The sequence below is a fragment of the Aotus nancymaae genome, unplaced genomic scaffold (assembly GCF_030222135.1).
Source record: "Aotus nancymaae isolate 86718 unplaced genomic scaffold, 86718_ANA_hifiasm-v0.15.2.pri h1tg000028l, whole genome shotgun sequence".
Lineage (NCBI taxonomy): Eukaryota > Metazoa > Chordata > Mammalia > Primates > Aotidae > Aotus > Aotus nancymaae.
This window is the reverse complement of record NW_026988441.1, coordinates 12622948-12634605: the sequence shown is the minus strand read 5'-3', so window position 1 is coordinate 12634605 and position 11658 is coordinate 12622948. Positions and strand designations below refer to the sequence as shown.

The following is an 11658-nucleotide window of genomic DNA, read 5'->3' as shown; positions in this document are numbered from 1 at the left end:
CTCCTCCTCCCCCCTCCGCTCCTCCTCTGCGCGCCGCGCGCCTCCCGCCCTCGCGGCCGCCCGGCCGGGCTCCGCGCGCAGATATATGGAGGCGGCGGTGGCGGCGCGGGGGAGGGGGCGGGGGCGCGATCGATGGAATATAATTTTCCTCAAACTCGGAAAATAAAGTTCAGAGCTGATCAAATTTGAAAACAGATGTCGAATCGCGACTCTAAATAAGGTTCGATCCCGGGACTGAGGGAGTGGGGGTGGGGCGGGGGTGGGTGGAGAGACCCCCTCCTCTCCCCATCCTTCCCCTCCGCCCCGCTCCTCCCCAGGAGGACGCACGGACAAACGGACAGGCGCGAGGTGGAGGTGGGGACGACGCGGCCGGGACCCCTGCTGGACACGCAGACCTGGACCCGGACTGGAACACGGACCTGCACACACGCAGCCTGGCTAGGAGACACACGGACAGAGGGACACAGGGATACAGTAAGGCAGACACTGCACTCAGGGACACACAGCCCTACAGAGAGACAGACTCAGACGCGCATCACAGACCCGCCATCGGTACACGCAGCACACACATGCGTACCTTAATTCAGGAAGTGGAAACACACAACCCGTACATGGACACATTCAGGCACACAGAGAAACATACACACAAACAGCCTGCACACCACACCTTCCCCGACCCACAGCCACTCCCGATCCACTGACCCACAGACTGGACACACAGACACAGGAATACACAGGGACACACACAGCCACACTCCACCCTCAGAGCCTGGACACACAAGCCCTCACTGACACGTGGATAGTCAGAGACAGAACCCAGGGCTGGCACACTGATACTCCCCTTCACACGACCACAAGGTCACAGGCGCACACTCGCACACCTGCAGTGACAGGGAAAGGCCCCGCCCAGCCGGATCTGCTCCCATTGAAATAACTAGTCAATATCGACCAGCCTCAGAGCGGGTCAGATCCACAGTTCAGCCCCTCACGGGACCTCCTGGCCCAACCTGACCCTTACCCTCACTGTCCACCCTCCTGTCCCCTCCCTTGCCCCTTGCCCCTCACCCTACTCTCTCTCCTCTCCGCTTCCACTATCCTCCTCCATTTTTCTCTCCCATTCCCAGATCAGGCTACATCCTGCCAAGCCCCACACCACCTTCTCTGAGGAAAGGCACCTCTCACCCAGGTGCCCCTGGAGGCTCCTGCCCCCGGAGGGGAAAGTAGGTCTCAGGGCAAGACCACAGTCCCCAGGTGGATATACAGTGGCCAGTTGAGGGGTTGGTGTGGGATCTCACCAACCCCACCAGCGCCCAGCACTGAGACCGAAGTGCTGAGAGGCTAGAAGAGAACTTCAGCCCTGCCTGACAGGGTTCAGCCTCACTACCTCTCACCACTCAGGCAAGTCAGTAAACATCCCTGAGCCTCAGTTTCCCCATCTGCAAAATGGGACAATAATGGCCTCCCTCTTGAGTGGCTGGGAGGGTTAAACCGCAGGGCGCATGGAGCACAGCTGGTACTGCACCAAGTACCAAATACACACGCGTTTGCTGTGAGCTTGCTGCTTCCAAGTAATCCCATTAAAAATATTAAGAATTTTGCCAGAAAACAAGAATTCCTTCACTTGTCTGGACCTTTTCTGCAGTTGGACTGTAGGGAACATTCTTTTAAGGAGCCAGCAGGCTTCACTGGGTGACATTTATGACCCTGTCCCCCAAAGCCATGGTCCTCTGGGTGTCCATAACAGCCCAGAACTGTCCACCGCCTACTTGGTCCACTCACCAGCTAGACGGTGTTTGTGCCTGTGTTTCTGTATGTGACTGAATGTCTCCGTGTGCGGGTTGTGTGTTCCCACTTCCTGTATTACGGTGCACGTTTGTGCCACGTGTGTAGATGGCAGGTCTGTGTCTGTGTGTCTGTGTCTGTCTCTGAATCTGTCTGTAACACCCAGCATGCTACAGAAAACCCCTCTACCTGCCCGGTACCTGGCTCTGAATGCCAAGGAGAAGGTTCCGGAATACCCTCTGTGGGGCAGGACTCCTCCCACACAGGACACTCTTTGGCAAAAAGATGACACCCTCTGGGTAGATGTGACTTGTTGGCTACGCCCTTCAAGAGAGCTAGGACACCATCAAGGCTTTGAGTACACCCACTGGAACGCATCTCATGACCATTAAACCCCAGAGAAGAGGGACAGAACACCTTCTAAGCAGAAAGAGCTCAATTGACTGTAGATAACACCCTTCAGTAAGATAGAACACTCTCCAGAGAGATACAGTTTATTACGCCATCCACAACACCCTATTGGAAAATGGAACCTCTTTGGAATGTGAGTGACACCCTAAAGATAGCAAAGACCATCAGTCAAGAGGACTTTAAGACTTTACCTCTCAACCACGCCCGTCTGGGAGACTGGAAAATGTCCCCAGGGGTCTGAAACACCCAGACTGTAATGTAACACCTTTGAGGGGCTTGCAGTGGCCAATCAGAGGGTGGAGAGGCCTTCCAAGGAGAGCTCTCTGATGCTCTGGGGGTGGGGCGGCCAGGACCCGCTGCCCTGTGCATCACACCCATGGGAATGGGAACTGCACCCATCCGACTGTTCAGAACACCCTCAGCGCCGCCCACCCCTAGAAGACAGCGTCTTGATTTCTGGAACACCTTTTGGGGCTGTACATTTTGGAGTGATTTATGCTGCCTCTCTGAGCCCTAGGGTTCAGGATGATTCCTGAGGAGACATCAGTGTGCGCAGCACCGCGTAAGGCACATAGTAGGTGCTCAGTGAAAGAGCCTTCGCTGTGCAGCATTCCCGCGGCCGGCAGGGGCACACGCTGCCTTGTTAGCAGTGTTGCCAACGCTGCCTACTTGGCTGAAGGAAGCGTCTCACAGGAGGGGGATCATTAAGCTGTACTTAACATCCCCAGGGAGGCTGCAGCAGCAGAAGACTGTAGTTAATACCCCACTGAGAGAGGACGCCCTCGGGGTGTTTAATGCCCCCGAGGAGAGGGGGATACCGAGAGAGAGGGAGAAGGAGAATACCCTCACCAGCCTGTAACACCCAGTGGACTGAATTTATTACCCATGAAGGAGAGAGCAGACTTCTGGGGTCTGTAATATCCGCTAGACTCTTGAAACCCCCAAGAGCAAGAGGACCCCTCCGTGAGGGCTGTCGGCTCTCTGGAGATGGCTTTTAGCAAAGATGCCTACTAGTGCAGCTGAAAGCACTAAAGGTGACAGAGGGTGAAACCAGGAGCCCCCCATCCCAAGATTCCATCTCCCTAACCCCCTCCCCACAACTGCAGCCCTCCCGGAACCACAAGAGAAAAAGGGGAGGTGGGGGAGACTCGGGTGGGGGAGGTTGAATGGGGCCCAGTCCCAGCATGACAATAGGCACGACAATGACTAATGGTATTTGCCTGGTGCCGGTCACTGGCCTAAACTCTATACACAGATTAACTCAAGCAATTCTCACGGCACAACTCTAAGAGGTAAGTGCTGTTCTAAGCATCACCCCCACTTTACTGATGAGGCAACTGGGGCACAGAATCACTTGCCGACTGTCACGGCTAATTATTGTTGGAAGAGGACCTGGAGCCAGGTAGCCTGGCCACTGGGTCTGTGTTCTTAACCACCAGGCTGCCCTGCCCCATCCCCCGCCACAACAGATTAGACTAGGAGCTTGCACAGACAAGTGCCCTGCCTACCCGGCTCTGCGTCCTCCCAGACCAGGACCCACCCTACCACTGTATCCTCCGCTCAGTATGACCCCCCGCCGCCCCCATCCCCAGGGCTCGAGGCTCCCTGTGGGCAGGGCCTGTGCCTGATTCCTCTCTGGGTTCCCGCTGAGGGCAAAGCCTGGCCCAAGAAGGAGGAAGGGAGGAAGGGAGGGAGGGAGGGAGGGAGAGGGGAGGAGGGAGGCTGGGAGAGGACATTAAAGAGAGCAGGGAGGGAGGTGGGGAGAAGCCGGGCAGAGAGGGGTTGGGGAGAAGGGCGGGGAGTCCCGGGAGAGCTGGGGCTGGAACTGGGCCAAGCCACACCGCTGTGGATGTTGGGGAGAGCAGAGGGAATGAATGGGGGAGTCCAGTCAGCTGGGAGAGGGGTGCAAACAGACAGCATAGCCACTGCTCCCCCACCCCACCCCCTATACTGGGTGGGAGAGGATGGACCGAGAGGGGCCTGGGAGGTGGAAGGATGAAGGCCTGGGTGAACAAGGTGCAGGGAGGGCAGACGGACAGACACAGGACAGATGGGAGCCTGGAGAGCAGGGGGAGGCAGCCAGCCAGGGCCTGTGCCTTGGGGGCGGGTATTCAGACAGACAGACAAGGCTGAGGGAAAGGATGAGTGAGGGTGTTGGAAGACTGGGGACAGATGTGGAGGCTGGAAAAGGACAGACAGACAGACTTAGGGCTTGGGGCTGGGGCAGGAGGGACAGACAGCCAGCAGGGGAGAGTGGCCAGGAGGGAGGGGAGGACGGACAGAGGGCGTCTGCAGAATTGGTGGGCAGATGGACGGAGGGACGGCCGTGCAGCGCGGCCGGCGGGGCCAGGGCCAGGCCGAGGGCGCGCGGTGGCAGCCGGCTCGGGGAGGCGGAGGCTGAGCGAGCGGTGGTGTTTGTGGAGCTGTCGGCTGCGGTGGAATTATGAAAAATAGCAGGCATCGGAGCCGGCCTTCAGCTTCGATTAGGGGAGATGGGACATGACAGGTGCGATCAATACGCAGCCGTTCTATAAAGTGTCAAGTAATGAATCAATTTCGACTAAATTTTCCATTTTTCAGAGGCCGTTCTCCGAGAGAAGAATATCCTCTTTTGTAAAGATATTATTATCGATTTCGGCGGCAATTTGACATCAGGGGTAGTTAATTCCACTCAGAATAAAATTGAAAACACTTGAGAGAGAAAAGAGAGAGGCGAAGAGTGAGACAGAGAGGGAGAGAGGGGGAGGGAGGGAGGGAGGGGCTGGAAGAGAGAGATGGATGGACAGAGAGACAGAGACAGGAACAGACAGAGAGATGGGAGAGAGAAGAGAGATGCAGAGACACAGGCACAAAGAGAAACTTGGAGACTGCAAAGCCTTGAGTTATAGAGAGACAGGGACTGACAGAGATATTCAGAGAGACTCAGAACAGACAGAGACACCCTGAGAAAGGGCGCCGGAGAGACAAACTGAGTGGCTCAGAGAGAAAACGCCAGATGTTACTAACTGGCTACAGAGGACCAAGGAAATGGACAGAGACAATTCCGAGAAAAAGACAGATGGAGGAGGGGCAGGAGAACTGATGACACAGACGACAGACAGACCCACAGAAGTGAGAGGCCAAGAAACAGGAACTCAGGGAACTGGGGAGAGAGGATGAGGGTATGGGGAGCATGAGCAACAGAGAAAAGTGAACCTGGGAGAGGAGAGGCAGGAGAGGCAGAGAGGAAGGGTAGGGGCAGAGGGTAGGAGAGGGGCCGAGAGGCTGAGAGGCTTCCGGAGGTGGAGAGGAAGGGGCAAGGGTGCCAGGAGAAGGGCAGAGGCTGAGGGGTTGGGCTGAGGGCAGATCTGGAGATGGGAGTTTGGGGAGACCCTCCTGCCCTACCTATGCTGTCCCCAAAGTCAGTTGCCCTGAATGGGCAGATGCTCAGCATGTGTGTGTGTGCGCGTGTGTGTGCGTGCGTGTCCCTGAGTTCTGGCATGCATGTGTGTGTCTGTGTTGGTGTCTGTGTGTGCCCTTGCGTGTTGACTGAATCCCATATCCCATTACGTTTGTATTTCCTGGACACACACACACATCTGTGTGTGTCCCTGTTCATGTACCTGCACATGCTGTGGGTCCCTGGTCTCCCAGCCCCGTGGGTCTCAGCAGCAGGTGATGGTGACAACATTTCTGGTTAGTGCTTGTCAGTCCCCAGCTGAAATCTCCATTTATCCAGGAGCAGGTCACAGGCTGCCTGGGAGGAAGAGAAGGCGGGTAGAGGATAGGACCCCTGGGTTCTGAGAGAGAAGATGGCCCTGGACCTGGACCCCTCGGTCTGAGGGAGGAGGGGCTGGGGACCTGTACTTCTGGGTCTGATGGAGGAGGGTCTCAGATCCTGGACCCCTGGGTCTGAGGGAGGAGGGGTTGGGGGCCTGTGCTCCTGGGTCTGAAGGAGGAGGGGCTGGGGGCCTGGACTCCTGGGTCTGAGGGAGGAGGGGCTGGGGGCCTGGACTCCTGGGTCTGTGGGAGGAGGGGCTGGGGGCCTGGACTCCTGGGTCTGAGGGAGGAGGGGCTGGGGGCCTGGACTCCTGGGTCTGAGGGAGGAGGGGCTGGGGGCCTGGACTCCTGGGTCTGAGGGAGGAGGGGCTGGGGGCCTGGACTCTTGGGTCTGAGGGAGGAGGGGCTTGGGCCTGGACATGCAATGGGCAGGATGGTCCTCAGACAAGTAACAGGGCTGGCTGGGAAGCCCCTGCGCCATCGCCAGTCTCCCCTCCAGAAAAGCCTGTACCTGCTGCCCCCTAGTGGACATGGATATTAGACCAGACCAGGGACCAGGAACTGACAGGTCCAGAAGGGAAGCCAGAGGCACTGACCCAAGGGGGAGCAGAGACAGGGGAAAGGGGGAGAGAGAGGAGGGAAGAGAGAAGGATGGAGATGGATGGACAGACAGGCAGACACAGACAGGGACAGAAATGAATAGAGAAGTGGGCCAGTGTCTGGCCGACAGAGGATTGAAGACTCAAACCTTGGCGGAAAAGAAAGAGACCAGGGTGTGAGTTTAGGGCTAGAACTGGAGGGGGACAGGGAAAGACCGAGGACAGAGGAGGGGTCTGCAGCAGACGGCAGGCAGGGGGTGAGGGCAACAGAGAGACTCTTGGACAGGCAGAGGCTGGGCTGGCAAGACCTGGGTAGAGACAGTACAAGAGACAGGACGGGAGCCATGTGGACAGATGGACAGGAACTGAGGGATGGGGGCTAGGTCTAAAGGAGGGAGAGAACCCAGAGAACAGGCAGCAGGAGGAAAGGTGGACAGGGACAAAGGCAGGCACTCATGGAGAGACAGACGGACAGAGGAGGGAACGGCAGACATACCCAGAAGAAAGAGGTGGACAGAGACAGGTGGACACAGAGAGAGAGAGGGATAGGGAGAAATCAGGGCCCCACAAGGCAAGTGGACATCCTGAGATGAAGGAGAGGAAGCAGAGTGGTATGTAGCCAGGTGCCAGGTGGGGGTTCCAGGCTGAGGGGCTCCCTGTTGAGGAGGGTTGCTAGGGAATGGGCTCCCTTGGCCTGGATCTCTGCCCGCCACCCCCTCCCAGTCCTCCCCCCCACCCGGTGGGCTGCCCGGCGGAGGCGACAGATTGAGCGATGAGACGCATTACGCACTTAATCCGCCTGATTGAATGTTTTGCTTTCGCCCAAATTGAAACATTAAACAACACGGGACGAGAAGAGGCGGCCGCAAATCACTCATGAAAGATTCATCTTCTCCCAGGCAGCCGCCACCGCCTGCCTCGGATGCTGCCCGCCCCAGCTGGGAAGCCTCAGGGTGGGGGTGGGGGTGGGGCAGCACCCCTGCCCACTCTGGGGGGCCCCCACTCTAGTGCTCTGGGGAAGTTCTTCCCACTCTCTGGCCTCAATCCTACAGGTGTTCTCAGAGATGAGAACCCTGCATCCCTGGGCCTTCCCCAGACAGCATGACCTTGGCCCTGTCCCTGCCCTTCTCTGGACGGGGAGCCCTCCGTGCCCTCTGTGGGGTCCATCTCTCCAGCTACCTTCCTGGACCAGCCCTGACCTTTGGGACATGGAAGGAGCTGCTCAGAATTGGGGGATGAGGTCTAGGAGCCTCCTCCCTGGGCAGTAGGCGTTTCCGGGTTCTGGATCCAAGAGTGGGGGTGGTGGCCGCTGTGTCAGGATAAGTGCAAATGGGCAGACCAGAAGTGTGTTCCTTGCCACTCAGGAGCTCAGTGTGTCTTGCCTGCATACATGATTGTGTCTCTTCTGTCTCGCTCTGCCCACGTCAGAGTAACTTGCTTTGTGATTGTCCCTGTGTCGCTACGCTCAGGCCTCCGTGACCCTGCGTGTGATGGTAACTCTGTGAGCCTGTGGGTGTGGGTGTCTGTCTGCCCGTCTGTCTGGCACTTTCTCTATGGGCGTCCTGCGGGCAGCATTTTTGTGTGGTGTGTGTCTGTGTCAGGTTGACTCTCGGGGTGTGGCTGTGCATAACTCCGGTGTGTAAGTCTGTGGGTGACAAGGGCTGTGTCTGTCTGTCTGTGTTGCCTGCTCTGAGTCTGTCTGCAGGTCTGTGTGGAATTATTTCTGGGTCTGAGTCTGTTTAGTACATCCAAATGTCTCTGTGCCTCTTTCAGCCTCCATCTCTGTCTCTGGCTGAGGGAGCACCTGCTGGGGCCACTAGAGGAAGGCCAGGGTGCAGAGAAGCCGGGGAGAGAGGAGGAGAGAAAGACGGAGAGACAGGACAGCGGCGACGCCTGAGAACCAGGGAGCAGGGAGCAAGCGCGAGGGAGCTGGGGGGGCCGTCGTGGGCGCCACGGCCGGAGCGGGTGATCAATATTCGATTTAGGTTTTAATTCCGGGGCTTTCGGAGCCTGTCAGCCCTGATGTATGAGCTCACACCGGGGCCGCCCAGCCAGCCACCCCACCAGTGCCCATGGCCTGGTGGCCTGTTCTGGCCCTGGCTCCCTGGCCCTTCTGGCAGTGGGCTGTGGGAGAGGGGGAAGGGGAAAGGGACCCAGTGAACTTGAGCTTGGTCCCTGCCCACCTAGTGCACCTGCAGCCCCCTGCTCCTGCCTGCCCTGGCCAGCGAGGGGCCCCCAGAAGTTCTCAAACACTGGCTCAGAGACACCTGGTCGGATCCCACAGCCTGCCCATCCACATGGACCACACGTTCAGACACACATAGCTCTGGGCACATACATGCCTGTGCCCATGCAAACCCTCACACACACTCTGGGTTCAAATACACATGTGCACAAACTGCCATGCTTCTCCTGACATACATGTGTCTTCACACAACTAACCCCAATGCACACACAGACACATAACGGCACCACGTGAATGGGAGGTGGGAATCCTGGGGACACAGCATTCTGGCCAGAAGTCAAGAGGCAGAGACACAAACTCAGAGACAGGCTGACAGTGAGAGATGGGAGAGACACAGCCGTGAAGAGCTCAGAGAGGAGCCTGAGAGGGGGGACAGACATGGAGAGCCCCGGAGGGGAGCTGGAGGCCACAGGGCGGAGCAGTGGACAGGGCTCAGCAGTGAGGGGGATGGGAGCCCCCCCAAACCCTGTCTCTCTCTCAGGAAGATGGATCCACCACCCTCCCTGATGACAATGCTGTCTGCGCAAACTTTAATTAACACTTTGAGTTAATTAGTTCGAGATCATTTAGGAGTAAAATGTTTTTATTAGGGAGGCTGCGAGCCTGTTGATGGATGGGGCGCGATTCGCTCTTCCGCCTGCGGGGACAGCCGGTAAATAGAAATCAATCAGGGCCTCCCAACCCAGCCCCCCCAGAGCCAAGCTCCCGGCCTGGGACCCATGAGTGGAGGCTCTCAGCCTCCTCTTTCCCCAGGCCCTAGATTGCAGGCCCTGGCCCCTCCTCCCTCAGACCCAGAAGTCTCAAACCCCAGCTTCCTCTTCCCCAGAGGACCCAGGAGTCCTGGCTCCCAGCCCATCCTCCATTAGGCCTAGGAATCCAGGTCCCCAGCAGTCTCCTCCCTCAGACCCAGGAGTCCAGGCCCCCAGGGCCTCCTCCCTCAGGCCCAGGAGTCCAGGCCCCCTGCGGCCTCCTCCCTCAGGCCCAGAAGTCCAGGCCCCCAGCCCCTCCTCCCTCAGACCCAGGAGTCCAGGCACCCAGGGGCCTCCTCCCTCAGACCCAGGAGTCCAGGCCCCCAGCCCCTCCTCCTCCCTCAGACCCAGGGGTCCAGGCCCCCAGCCCGTCCTCCCTCAGACCCAGGGGTCCAGGCCCCCTGCGGCCTCCTCCCTCAGACCCAGGAGTCCAGGCCCCCTGCGGCCTCCTCCTTCAGGCCCAGAAGTCCAGGCCCCTAGCCCCTCCTCCCTCAGACCCAGGGGTACAGGCCCCCAGCCCCTCCTCCTCCCTCAGGCCTAGGAGTCCAGGCCCCCTGCGGCCTCCTCCCTCAGGCCCAGGAGTCCAGGCCCCCAGCGGCCTCCTCCCTCAGGCCCAGGAGTCCAGGCCCCCAGCCCCTCCTCCCTCAGACCCAGGAGTCCAGGCCCCCTGCGGCCTCCTCCCTCAGACCCAGGAGTCCAGGCCCCCTGCGGCCTCCTCCCTCAGACCCAGGAGTCCAGGCCCCCTGCGGCCTCCTCCTCCCTCAGACCCAGGAGTCCAGGCCCCCAGCCCCTCCTCCTCCCTCAGACCCAGGAGTCCAGGCCCCCTGCGGCCTCCTCCCTCAAGCCCAGAAGTCCAGGCCCCCAGCCCCTCCTCCCTCAGACCCAAGAGTCCAGGCCCCCTGCGGCCTCCTCCCTCAGACCCAGGAGTCCAGGCCCCCTGCGGCCTCCTCCTCCCTCAGACCCAGGAGTCCAGGCCCCCAGCCCCTCCTCCTCCCTCAGACCCAGGAGTCTAGGCCCCCTGCGGCCTCCTCCCTCAGGCCCAGAAGTCCAGGCCCCCTGCGGCCTCCTCCCTCAGGCCCAGGAGTCCAGGCCCCCAGCCCCTCCTCCCTCAGGCCCAGGAGTCCAGGCCCCCTGCGGCCTCCTCCTTCAGGCCCAGAAGTCCAGGCCCCCAGCCCCTCCTCCTCTCTCAGACCCAGGGGTACAGGCCCCCAGCCCCTCCTCCTCCCTCAGGCCTAGGAGTCCAGGCCCCCTGCGGCCTCCTCCCTCAGGCCCAGGAGTCCAGGCCCCCAGCCCCTCCTCCTCCCTCAGGCCTAGGAGTCCAGGCCCCCTGCGGCCTCCTCCCTCAGACCCAGGAGTCCAGGCCCCCTGCGGCCTCCTCCCTCAGGCCCAGGAGTCCAGGCCCCCAGCCCCTCCTCCCTCAGACCCAAGAGTCCAGGCCCCCTGCGGCCTCCTCCCTCAGACCCAGGAGTCCAGGCCCCCTGCGGCCTCCTCCCTCAGACCCAGGAGTCCAGGCCCCCTGCGGCCTCCTCCCTCAGGCCCAGGAGTCCAGGCCCCCAGCGGCCTCCTCCCTCAGACCCAGGAGTCCAGGCCCCCACCCCCTCCTGGTCCCAGCTTGGTCCGGAATCCACTTATGTCGCAGTCCCGGCTTGCGGGCCCCCACCTCTCGCCTCCCTTGGATGCGTGAAAACCCTGCCTGGTCCTCCAGGGCAGCCGCCCCAGTCCCACCAGCGCCGGACTCCTGCGCCCTGGACTAGGGTCGGATTCACAGTTTGGGGGCTCCCTCGGGGCAGCTCAGACCCTCCCCTCCACTCTCTCCCGGGGCCCTGACTCCGCAGGCCCGGAACTTTCTCCTCGCCTCCCCTCGGCGTCTCTGCGCGACTGTCTCGTCTGGTCTCGGCCAAGAGACGTCTCGGGCGCCCCCTTCCCCCGCGGTGACGGCTTCATCAGGTGTCCGCGCGGGCGGGGGCGGGGCGAGGCCTGGCGGGAGCGGGGAGGGAGCCCGGGGGCGGAGGGGCGGGGGTTCCGGGGCCGATAAATCTTCATCAGGCGGCGGCGGGGGGGCCATTAGGCGCTAATGGGAAGATGGAGGGGCCTGTCGGCCGCGCGGGCCGGG

At 60.4% G+C, this 11658-nt stretch overlaps 1 long non-coding RNA gene across 1 annotated transcript; it reads left to right on the top strand.

The window, feature by feature from the left end:
- LOC135276743 (uncharacterized) lies at positions 1–1603 on the top strand. The gene is made up of 3 exons (XR_010344260.1): positions 1–220; positions 342–474; positions 1125–1603. It is a non-coding gene; the product is annotated as an uncharacterized LOC135276743 (long non-coding RNA).
- Positions 1604–11658: the final 10055 nt, after the last annotated feature.